Below are 12,891 nucleotides of genomic sequence, written 5' to 3'. Positions count from 1 at the left end.
AATATATATATGTATATATATATGTATATATATATATATATATATATATATATATATATATATATATATATATCTCACATGGGACAAAAATAAGAATGAAATATGGAAACCAACTTAGATAGGGCAGAAAGGACATGGCCAAGGTCATTTTCCCCAATATTTCGGTCATTTCATGTATCTTTGTACAATCCTTCCGGTAACCAGCGATTTCTCGGCGCCATGCAAACCTGTAAACCGGTCAAAAATTTGATTTGCTTTAAATTTTGCCCATGTTTGCTAATCTGTGCTCGCATTTGAATTTGTTTGTGAAGATACAAAATTTCATTCGCATGTTCAACTCTATTTCAACATCTAGTTCATGTAAACTTCCATTATATTTCAAAACAAGTGTGCAATATAGGTTTGGAAACAAAACTTGAGGCAGTCAGAGCGTGTGGAAGACTGCTAGTCAAAGTATAGCATATGGGCTGGCTATCTTTCAAGAGTACTCTTATTAACTACCTATTTATGGAAAAATAAAATCTTATATACTTCTGTGGTCCTGATCAGCGTTAGGACTAAAAGGAGTATAAATGAACCAAAAAATTTGAAGGGACCGGCCAGCTTTATGGTTAAATGGGCCGTGCCCTGATCCTGTTTTTTTCATCCACCAGAGGAGAACACTACCACATAGTTTTATATATTAACTAAGTCCAGCAATAACGAATTAGCTGCATGATTTCCAAATTACTTGCAATAATTATGTTGCAACCCATAGGAAATCAACACATATCTTCTTAACAGCTTTTCTATCTTAGTAATAAAATGATGAGATTATGGAGACTATTCTATGCATGCATCACGAGGAGGCCAGCACAGACAGGTAGCCAACACAGATATATAATCTGGAAATAACATTCTTAAAATCGAATATAAAAAAAGAAACAAAATTAATAACAAATTTTTGTAGTTACATGCAAATATTATATATATATACTAGCTAGAGAGCTCAACACACTGTCATCAGCGGGTGACGGCTAGCAGAAATAGCTATGTGCATAAGATTAACGAGATTAAGAGAGAACTTCGAAATTGCAGGCTAAACAAATTCACACAGAACACCAAACAGGTTTAACTAGTATTCAGATTTTCAATCAAAGATCGCATCTCTTTGACTACAAAGGTTGCATGGTAATCCAAATGCTGGAGAGCATGCATGCGTTTCATATCTAGGGACCAGCAAAAGGTGGATCCTGAGTCAAGTTCATGCATTCAGAGTCTCATCTCCACTTGTCCAAACGCTGGCAACACGTGCCCAGAAACCATGTTCAAGTGGAGTAGTAGTTTGTCTGTTCAGTTTGGAGCATATGGATAATGATCGGGAGAGACATCCACATGGCAATCATATCGATCCACTGGTAAAAATAGCGGGTACACTTTCCTGTATTCATGCAAAGCTAATCGATAACAAAATCCATGCGAGGAGCATTTACAGACAATTTAACCACATATATTTAAGAGAATTCTCTAGCAGCAAATACCAGTAAGGTGGAATTACTATATTTTTAAGAGTGAAACTAACATATTGCAAAACTAGAAACATTAATTATTATGGCATGATCATGAGTTCATGCTGAATACGGTATCCTACTTACCATAAAAAATCATTTGTGTGAAAGAAAGCTCACATAATTAATATCGCCCTAATTTTCTTGTTAAATTGGAAATAAAAACATCTCCAGCTTTACAAATTAAATACATGTAAACCACATATACCTAAAATCGAGATGAGTATGTCTGTATGTGTATTACTGGAAAAATACAGTAGCACTGTGCAAATATGATAAACCTCATTAAGCAGCCTTTAATACGATAAACCTCATTAAGCAGCCTTTTGAAGGAAAGTAATTACGGGATCGGAGCATATTTCATGCCACCGCGAACTGATAAAAAAAATTTATATTGGGCAGCCAAGACATGGAGATGGATCCCAAATAAGATCTCATGTGTTAACAAAAGAGCAATAAATATATCTAAATCATACGTGAATTAAGATCATGTGTTACCCAGCTTGCTAATGGGTTGATGCTTAGATTTGGATCTAAAGAATTAATTAAGAAATTTCAAAAGAAACAGAAATCAAAGGCAACACGAAACACATCATGTTCCATAAAATAAGGAGATTGTCCAATTTCTGTATGTTGTTGCCTTTTTCAAACGGAATCGATAGTGCTCAACATTGTATCATTTACGTACGTATCATGAAAAATAGAAAGTTCTTGGCTAACTATAAACCGCAGATCGATCGACGCTTGCAAGGCAAAACTAGCAGTTCTCTGCGATGGAACAGTTAGAGAGCAAACACGAAAAACACTTTAATCGAGAAACAACATCATGAGATCTACAAGTACGCTTACGTAAGCACGCACAGCAGTTTCCAGATCTAGAAGGCAGACGCACTGATGCTCCTTTCCTCTTCCGGGCATCAGATCTGCCCTCTCCACTCACCACCACGGCACCACCACCATGGATAGCTACCGAAAAACCTACCTGCAGCACATGAGATGATGATACTACTACAGATAGAAATGTGTGCAAAAGAAACAGGAAAGCGAAAAAAGGGACTACACAGATCTAGCGATTTTCTTGAAGAAATTAACAGATCTCGAAGTCAAGTAACCAAAGGGGGACGAGAACAAGTGAAGCAGGAGCATTAGATCTAGGAGATGAAATTGGCAGCTGAACAGAGTACGAGATGTCGGCTAGGAGCGTGCATGGAAAGCCGCACCGGCAGCGAGATCGGGGAGATGAGTTAATCAATCCATCACGCGCGCGGGCGTCTCCTTCCCCCGAGGCCATGTCCCCTTTCCCTCGACCTTGGGACGACGAGACACAGCCTGCAAAGGGAAAGAAAGCGCAAAACAAAAGACAGGAAACGACTACTACACGTACCTTGCTCCAAAGTACGGGTCCAGCTGCACCACCGCTTCAACCCCCTCCTCGGGCGGCGAGATGTAGGGCAGTCAGCAGGCCAGGACAAGATAAGGACGAGATCCCGCCCAGACCGGCCTTATCTCGCCACCGCCATGGCACGAGCCCTTATTAGCCCGCCGTTGAAAGCCTGAAACTGCTCACATGGTGGCGCTTGCTGCAAGCCTGCAACAACAACACACACACACACACACACACACACATACACACACACACACACACACACACATACACACACACAGAGAGAGAGAGAGAGAGAGAGAGAGAGAGAGAGAGAGAGAGAGAGAGAGAGAGAGAGAGAGAGAGAGAGAGAGAGGGTGTATGGTGGCAGGGAGAGGCCGGGAGAGGACTGACAGAGAGAGAAGTGAGCACACAACAGCAGCTGCATCATTCGTACGTGTGTGCCGCCTCGGTTTAGAAAGGTGTACTTAGATCGATGCAGTTTGCCCGCTGTGTGCTCACTCTCTTCTGTCAGTTAGCCATGGAAACCACCGCCACCGCCACCGAAAAAACCAGTTGCAAACAACCATGAGAGAGAGATAGAGTCCATGTAGAAGTAGCCGGCTGGGAGATCCGCCGAACATGGAGAAGAACGGGGCTGGGGCTCAGATCTATGCGTCCTTTCTGGAGATCTGCTTGGTGGTGGTGCGGCCTTGGTCAGGGTTGTGCTGCGTTTTATAGAGGAGAGGATATGGTCGCCCATCGTTTCCTGCTTTTCTCATCCCACCACACACGGCAATCCTAGGGTTAGGGCCTCATCCCGGGGCTACGCCGCTATATCTTGTCCTGTGGCTAGGGTTTGGGGATATGGGGAATACAATTCTCTAAAAAAAAGAAGTATATTTTGGGATGCCCTCTCGTCACACCTTTTTTGCAGATTGGTTATTGTTTGTAGGTCACGTTTGAATGCGCAGACCATTATGGACCTAATATTTGTACACGTCTAGCACTTTTGTGAGGGGAGCTATTGGATATTACTTTTTGTAGTATAGTCCAATGAGCAGTTGACACCTATAACTACTCATGTTTCTAGTTAAAGTTTCCCTTAAAGTTATGGTGACGGATTTGTGATGCTATGCTGATGAGTTAAGTTTATATCATTGTACTATATATTGTGTATGCATTACTGTTGGAGAATTCGACTAGCCTAATGTCTACTCATGACGCATATATGTTCAATAACGTTCTACTAGTATGAGTATAGTACCTAACAATTTGTAAGAAAAATCAGTGTTTATGCAATTTGTCAATATTATATGTTAATAAAGTATAGAAGGCATGCAATTATACATTGTTAATATTATATTTTAATAGCGTATTAATAAAGTTCTACAATGAGTCTTCATATTTAGTTCTTTACATTATTTTGGGAGTATTCGATAAGCTTCATATACATATGAGCTAGAGAATTTGCTCACCAAGTCACCAAGAGTAAGAATTAACAACCTACACGCGAGTAAGTATTTGTTTTTTCTTGCGATTACATAGGAGTAACTCTGTGAAAGCAAATTAACCATAGTATCTGTGACATGGATGGATGGTTTTGGTGGCGCTTAAGAATATTGTATTCCTTTGTTCCCATTTTTTCAAAAAAAATTACGAATTTATGTCCTTCTATATTTTCAGATGATTTTGTATATTTTTGTTTATTTATATAACCTTCTTTTTAATGGTGCACTTATATTTTTCATGTTCATATACAGCTAGAGACTAGAGTAACACGACACACAGCATCCCATAAACTCCATAAGAAATCTATTTTTGAAAATGTAATTTAATTGTGCAAAATATTAGAATGACATCTTTTAGTGGCCATTTGGATTGTGTGAATTAGAAATAACTTCAAAAAACTACTAGGTATAATTTTTTAGAAAAACCGGTTTTAAGTAGATACTTTATTAGGGTAAGTTTATGATTTACGTTATTTGATTGATTAGTAGTTCAACTTTCTAAGACACCGATATGTTTGAAAGACTAATTTTGTTTTAAAACACAATTAGGAGTTTTTTTTATAAAACCCACAGCAGAAGTTTTAGTACAGTCAAATTTTTAATGCAGATTTTATGCTTCCTAACCAAATAATATTTTAGTTTGTGAGTCCCTAAATTGTGGTTAAAACTGATTTTATATGAAAAATAGAGATTAAACTACCTTTACAAACGAACAAAGTAAGTAGCAGCCATCATGAGAAGCGTGATTTCTAGATCATTTTTTGTAGAGTTTTTCTAGGACGAGTTAGAAGCAGTATATTTGGACCATGGTACAAAAAACTGTACACCTCCCGTCCATTTTGTAGGTGTTCTTGATGCATTTTGTTAGACGCCATCACCTCTTAGATTTTTTATATATTTCTAAATCGAAAAATTGCAAAAACAGGTATCCATTTTGGAAAACTGCACCATCTAAACTCATACCGCCCGTTCGAAAGCGTTAGAACGGGCCTTAGAATGCCAAACCAGTGAGACAAGCAGAATGAGCTGTAGAAAGGCCTTGTTTGTTTTGGGCCAAATCCTAACCTCAGCCTGGCTATCAGCAGCCCAGCACCAATTTGTTTCAAGGCCCAATCCTAACCTCATCTAGACCCGGGAGTGTGCAGATTTGGGCCAGAGGTGGGCGAGTTTCGTCACCTCTAATTTTATTGGGCCCTTCTTTCTGTTCAGGAGATGTACAGATCATTTCTTTCCCTAAAAAAAGGAAAAATTGTGAAAAACCCACTTACATGTGAGTGGGGTTTTCATATACCCACTTACAAGAAATTTTGTTTCAGTCTATTACCCATAAGTTTTAAGTTTTTTCAGATACCCACTTAGAGCTACCTGTTCCTTTAACGTGAGCGCCACGTGGCCACTGATTGCGCCGTGTGGACTCCCTCGGCTCGTCAAGCGGCTTGGCTCGGGTTTTGATCGGCTCTACTTGTTGGCTCTCCCTTTTGATGGCTTTTCTCCTCTAATTGGCTGCAGCCGATTCTTTCCTTGTGATAGATCGGTTTCCTCGCCGCCATAGGTTCCAGCGTTTGTGCTCTTGCACTTGGACGAACGAATCGCTTGCGGCATGAGGCTGCAAGCGCGTCAAACAGCGATCAGCGAGGGCGAGGGCACTTGGATGAGCAGATCGCTTGCAGCATGAGGCGGCGGGCGCGTGAAACAGTGATCGGCGAGGGCAACGAACGGGCCTGTGTGACGTGGGACAAGGTTTTTGCCAAGTGGGGCGGACGATCGTTGGTTGCCCATCGTTGCCCAAGGCAGTGTTGTACTGGTTTTGGTTAGTTAATTTGCTCCCGCCTGTGCCTGACAAGACACAATGGGTGAAGACAAATTTTCTAGATGTGGATCCACCATTATATCATGCCCCGCGTGGAAGACCAAGGAAAATAGAGTTAGAGCTCAAGGTGAACCTCATGTGGAGGCGAGGGCTTCAAAGAAAGCAGCAATTAGATGTTCCAATTGCAAGAGTTATGGTCACAACATCAAGAGATGTGGCCTGCCAATTAGGTCTAATTGGGTGCCCAGGAAGGGAGCAAAGTTCACCAGGGTTAGTAACTAGCACTTTACTTATGGCATTCCATATGAAAATTTTGCTACTAACCTATACTATAACTTGTGCAATTTCAGGCTTCCATGGGTTTACCACCAGCTTTAAGTTTGTCTCAACCTGATGGATCTCAGCCAAGGCAACCATTGTGTCGAGGATCAACCTCTCAGAGAAGAAAAGCACCTCCTCAACATTCAAGCTCTGATCAAACTACAACAAGGAACCAACTTGACATTCCCATGCCTCAGAGTACCAGCTCCCAACCGTCTCAATTTGAGAGCCCAGATTTCATGAATAATGACCAAGGGATTGGTTTGTACCATGACATTGAAGGAGGTCCTAGAATTAGGCCACATGAAGAGAATTTGTTAAGAATTTGTCACCTTACTTGTAAAACACATACCTCGGGATGTTTCTTCTATTTTGTTCACGAACCTTGTTTAGTTGAAACTATGCATTTTTGCAGTTAGTGATGATCTGAACCATGGCCAACATTAGTGATTTGTTTATGGTAAAATAATGTAAGGATATTGAGATTTGGGTGGTTGCAAAGCTCGTTACAAATTTATTATTCAATGTTGCATTGTCATGGTAGCAAGCGAAATGCATTGCTCTGGTAGTAAAGCTTCTCATCTCTGAAACTGCAATGTCTGTATTTTATAGCTCACTGTTGGAGTGACACTGCAATCTCTAAGTCAAATAATGTATATGTAGAAATATTAGTGATTTGTTTATGGTCAAATAATGTAATAGTCACATAGGGCCTATCAACATTTTTTTCTGATCAACCTATGAGTCAGCAAATTTATCCCCGCTAAACTAGCTAACACAGTGCCACTCCCCATCTGAAATTGATCACAAAAAGATTGTTCTTATATTTAGAATATTTTCCCATATATTCAAAAAAAGATGATCTGAACCATGACTCACACTTGTCCATAAATTCACAAAAATATTGAAATGTTCAATCTGGTTAGTCATTGCAACATATAAACATTTTAGAACACTTGAAATCTTGGAAGCATGCAAGCACTCATATATATGCATCTAATTCTCCATTAAAACAGGTTTACAACCATCCTAGCTACTCCAATGCACAAAGCCTGACACAAACATGATTTCTGGTACACCTACACAGGAAACATATTACTATAGAGACATTGATACGATCAAGACCAAGAAACCCAAGCCGCACACAACACCAAACACTCTCCCAGCTATGGTCTTCTTCTCCACATACTTGACATGCTTGCCTATGACCCTGCTGCTTTCTCTGTTGTTCTCTGGGCAACAACATATCCTCCACTGCCGCATCTTGTTCTTCCACCCAATGTGAAGTGACAAATTGTTACAGGTTACTGAAATTTCTCCTAAACATTTGTGGCTTGGAGAAATCTGTTTGACTGTTCCTCACATTTGAATCCTGTCCATAAGTGTTCAAACCAAATGTCAAATTTACTCCAAAAATTGGTGTAAAGTCAACTAAGTAAATAAGTAAAATTCATGTGAAAATATTTGTTCAAGAAAAAACTAGCTAGCTTTTTGGTCATGCCAATTTTAGTCGAACATCCAAGTGATGATGATAATCAGAAAATAACTGCGACTTCTTTGAAGCAAACCTTGTTGAGCGCCGCACACAAAGTAGGGTCCTTTTGCTTGTGATCCTCCATTGTGATGGGCAAGTCCGTCACCACACGGCCAATGCCATTCACCATCTCTAGCTCGGCAAAGCTCACAGTATTCCGCTTTTGCACCCAAATGCATGTAGAACACTAGCCCCATGAAGAAAACGTAGAAGAGTGCAACAGTGCCCACAATGAACGTAGAAACAAATGCGCTGGTAGAGAGGTTGGCCGCGAGCCCTGCCTTGGGCATCCCGATGGTGCCCCCGAGAGCGGTGGCTAAGGCAAATGCATCGGGCGTGCCGTTTCCGAGAGAGAGGACCGTGACGGAGGCCATTGAAGGGGAGAGGTGAAGGCCATCGGCGAGGCGGGAGATGGCAGGGCTGAAGTGGGCCCTCATGGTGGCGGCAAGGAGGCGGAAGTGGAGGAGGAGGAGCATGAGGAGCGGGAGGGAGATTCGGGCATTACCGCTGAGGAGGCAAGAGTGGATGGTGGCATAGTCAAGGAGGCCCGGCGGGTTGGCGAGCACGGAGGAGGCGTTGCAGATCTCCTTCGCAGGTCTCACAAGGAAAGCCAATTAAGGGAGCCGAGCCATCAAAAGGAGAGTCAACGAGCTGAGCTGAGGGAGTCCACACGGTGCGATCAGTGGCCACATGGCGCCCACGTGTCACGGTCAAAGGGACAAGTGGCTCTAAGTGGGTATATGAAAAAACTTAAAACTTGCGGGTGGTAGACTGAAACAAAATTTCTTGTAAGTGGGTATATTAAAAACCACCTCACATGTAAGTGGGTTTTTACAATTTTTCCATAAAAAAGATCATCCCTTACACAATGTGATATGATGCTCATATCAACATGTTATGATATGACCGGCATTTCCTTTCCCCGGTGGTGAAGTTGATTGTTGTTCTTATGTGATGATCATCTCAAGAGATTTTGTTAGTGGGACTTGACCGTGGTTCAGGACTCGGGAGACATAGATGGCGCTAGAGTTTTAGGCTCCATTGCCAAATACAAGAATTTTGACATTATCTTGTGGGATTGAACTACTTCATGTGAAATTTCTATACAATTCCTATGTCCCAAAAGGTACTCGCTCACCGTGGTGAAACACACGTTTATGGTCCACAGTGCACTATTTTTTGATAATAGAATAGTATTAGTCAATCTCTGTATGGAAGATGAACATAGGCCGATACACCACAAAGCAACAAATCATCTTTTGAAACTGAATACATGGAAACAATAATCTTAAGGACAAATTCTATTACTAAACTTTCATTCTTGTTTCACAAAAATATCCATCTCATAGTAGTCCCCAAGAGGCGACATCCTGCATTCATGTGGTGTCTTTATCCCTCCTTACACATCAAAAACCAAAAGTATATCTAAAGTATGCCCCTAAAAATAAAATGCATAGGAGATAACTATTGCTCAATCAAAACTACATAATTGCAACATAACCAAATTTCACAACACATGGCATTTGCCTTAACCATGATTTTGATTCTTAAGTTTGGGATTCACCCCCTGTAACCAAGTTCAAAATAAATTAGAAACTATCGTGGGTTAATCCCAGATAATGATTCTGGGGTATACCGATCGATGGACGCGTGAACGATGCTTACGGTGTGATGAACTCAAGAACACTAGGGGTTATCCAGGTTCAGGCCTCTCGAAAGATAACAACTCTACGTCCTGTGTATTTTATTATGAGTGTTTGTGAACTTATTATAGATGAGTTCCACCTCCAAATCTAGACCCGTTCCTCCCCCTTTATATATAAGAGAAAGAGAACTTACAAGTGATCCCTTTTTAGTGGACTTATACCTAGCTAGATATTCTTTTCTTAGGCCATCACCACGCGGAGCGTGTGCGCTGCACCTTGCGTTGGTGGTACTGCAGGACCCATCCCATGCTCTTGGATGTCTCCACTTTTACTTTACCTCAGTATTTCTTGTCCCCTCGCCGTGAGTCACAAGCTTATCTGCCAAGCCCTTCCATCCCAGCCTTCTGTGAGTCCGCCTGTGAACTCATCTATTTGCATGGTTGATCTATAGACCCTGCCTCATCTATCATGCAGTGCCAAGTCGGTCCGTAAAACCCAGCTCTGTAGCATTTACTCCTACAGGACAAGGCACTGCCCATCAGTGCTGGCCAAGACTTTGTTTGCTGAAGGAGGTACCTCTGGAAGGAAAAAACTTAACTACAAATCAATAAATGCAATTAGACAGGTTAGATATGTACGTCCCGCGACCAGCAAGGGTTGGTCGCGGGATCGCAATAGATCGCAAGGAGGCTGGTCGCGCAAGCCTCACGGTGGTCAAGTGAGCCTTGAACTGGTTGCAGATGGGCCAGGGTTCAGGAAATATCCCTCATCGATCGCCATATCTCTCGTGGGACCTGTTAGCCAGGATGCCCTATTACTCAATACTTCGATAGTCGCCCCAAGCTCCCTCGCAGATGTGGTGGTCTAAGCGGTTTGCCGCGTGGTAATAGGTGGACCTGGTCATACCACCTGGTCCCTAGGTGAACACGAGTTCACCATGGGAGTGGCCACAGATGCAGTCCACTTTCGTGGTGGGCCCATAAAACCACATCCTGAGGGGAGGTTCTAAACTTCCAAAGAGAGGGAGAGAGACATTTATTTCCATCGGACCTGAGAGAATTTCAGTTCCCCAAGCACGGCCTTTCGAATCATAAGACGGATGGGGTTCGCACAACGATTTGGATATCACGTTGGCCCTATAAATTGGAAAGTCAAAGCTTACCCACAAATACTTTCGCCATCCCCCATAGCCTCCAAACCCTTGCGCTCCGAGCCCATCATCTCCATCTCCATCTCCATCTCCACCCGTGCTCCTACCGTAACTCCTATGATGTTGTGCTCTGGAAAAGATCCTGACTTCACCAAGTCCAAGTGCACCATATGAAGATGAAGCTGATGTATGCAAGTCGATTACTCCCGTGCCGCCTGTCTTTCGAGTACCGACCTGGGGGAGGGACGTCCCTGCTCCCCGCCAGGGGGAGATCGTAATGTTCACCTCGTTCTTCCTAACCGGCCTTGTTCCTTACTTCACCGAATTCTTCACCACCGTCATCTCATTCTATGAAATCCGTCACTTCCATCTCAATCCCAATTCCATGCTAAGCGTCTTCGCTCATTTGTGCTAGAATTTCATCGGGGTCGAGCCATGCCTTGACCTTTTCAGGTACTTCTTCACGGCCAGGTTACAGATCGGGTCGGCTACTGGAAACTATGGCTTTTATCTCTACGATGGTGTTGCGGGCTCCTATATTGATATTAGCCTCAAGTCATCATGGTCAGGTTGGAGAGAGGAATGGTTCTACCTCTCGACCGAAGATTCCTTGGACAACCTCTGCGTGCCGAACGTACCAGAGCGCCTTGATGAGAACTAGGGGAACTCCCCTACATCTACTCTGGAACTGCTGAACCTCGCCACTTGGGTCAAACAGCTTGTGAACACCGGGCTGTCAGGATTAGACATTGTCCACGACTTCATTAAGCGCCGGCTGTGCCCCTTGCGGAGGAGAGCACATCTGGTTTACCAGAACACCGAGAGTGACGACGTCAATCGGGAGAGCCCCAAAGGTAACGTCACAACCGTCCTCATGGCGCTTGTTACTAATCATGTAGTATCTTCATATTCCCCTCATCTAGATCGATCTATCTAGGAGCAATACCAAAGTGTTTCAAAGAAGGATTACCTTGACTTAGGTCTGCCTCCGACCTAAATTAAATCAACCTAAGTTAAATGAGTCCCTAATGACGTCGTTGATTTGCAGGTCAAATTACTAATGGCGGCGGCCGCAAGGAAAGGTGGCCCTCCACACAATGCTCCTCTGTTGTGCGATCTCCTTCCGTCGGAGAGGGCTCGGATCAGACTGGTATGCTTGGCATTTTCTTAGGATTTCTATATCTCAATCTTCTCCTGGTGTCGGAGGGTTAACTCTTGTCGTAGGGATCCTGAGGGACCCCTTTTTAGAGATTCGGCCGGGGGGATGATCCTGAATATGTTCGTCGGAGAAATAAATGGGTGTAAATGCGATGGCCGGCGGGGTGGAATGATCTGGTGCGGAACGAAGTAAATGCGCTGGTGTTTAGACAGGTTCGGGCCGCACGGAGGCGTAACACCCTACTCCTGTATGGGTACTATAAATGCCCTGAGAATGTCCCTCAAGGATGTTGCTAGTTACAAGAATGTTTGTCTATCCTAGAGCCTGAAGGCTCCTTGTTCTTCGGTCTGCGTGTATCTGTTGGCTTTGGGTGCTCTCGATCTTCTCTTCTCTTCACTACTTACTTCCTCTGGGATTTTCCAACCTTTTAGAGATTGTCTAACTTGTCCAGCTTGCTCAGAGATTTCAAAACTTTTGCCTGTTCTAATCTTCTTAGCCTTTTTTTGTCCGCTGCTGCCGGCTGCTTTAAATACCCGCCGGCAGTAGCGTGCCCTGAACGGGAGGGCACGAGATCCAAGGTGTCATAAATGGAAAGGGCGTCATCATAGCCTCTGTGCGAAGTGACCGGGGGTGGAAAACGCGCCCCACGCCCGGTCATCCGTCACCATAAATGCACTGGCAACGAGCGTCGTGGAGAGGGCCCACCGGGTAGCCGCAGAGCGGCCCGGCGTGCCCATCCTGTCTTGTTCTCCTGCCACAGCAGCGCGACAGACGGAACGCCTCAGCCCTCACGACGTTATCCCGAGACGGGCCGGATGGCACGGATGGGACCCATGCATTTAATGACCCC

The 12,891-nt window shown here is 43.3% G+C and overlaps 1 long non-coding RNA gene and 1 pseudogene across 1 annotated transcript; both read right to left on the bottom strand.

The window, feature by feature from the left end:
* Nucleotides 1–1,099: 1,099 nt before the first annotated feature.
* On the bottom strand, nt 1,100–3,692 carry LOC133899113 (uncharacterized). The gene is made up of 2 exons (XR_009906317.1): nt 2,397–3,692; nt 1,100–1,420 (listed from the first exon to the last, which is right to left on the bottom strand). It is a non-coding gene; the product is annotated as an uncharacterized LOC133899113 (long non-coding RNA).
* A 4,157-nt stretch (nt 3,693–7,849) lies between these two features.
* On the bottom strand, nt 7,850–10,971 carry LOC133898605 (cation/calcium exchanger 5-like; annotated as a pseudogene).
* Nucleotides 10,972–12,891: the final 1,920 nt, after the last annotated feature.

The sequence above is a fragment of the Phragmites australis genome, chromosome 18 (genome assembly GCF_958298935.1).
Source record: "Phragmites australis chromosome 18, lpPhrAust1.1, whole genome shotgun sequence".
In the NCBI taxonomy this organism is placed as follows: domain Eukaryota; kingdom Viridiplantae; phylum Streptophyta; class Magnoliopsida; order Poales; family Poaceae; genus Phragmites; species Phragmites australis.
Note: the sequence above shows the minus strand (reverse complement) of the source record. Positions and strands in the feature narration are given on the sequence as shown.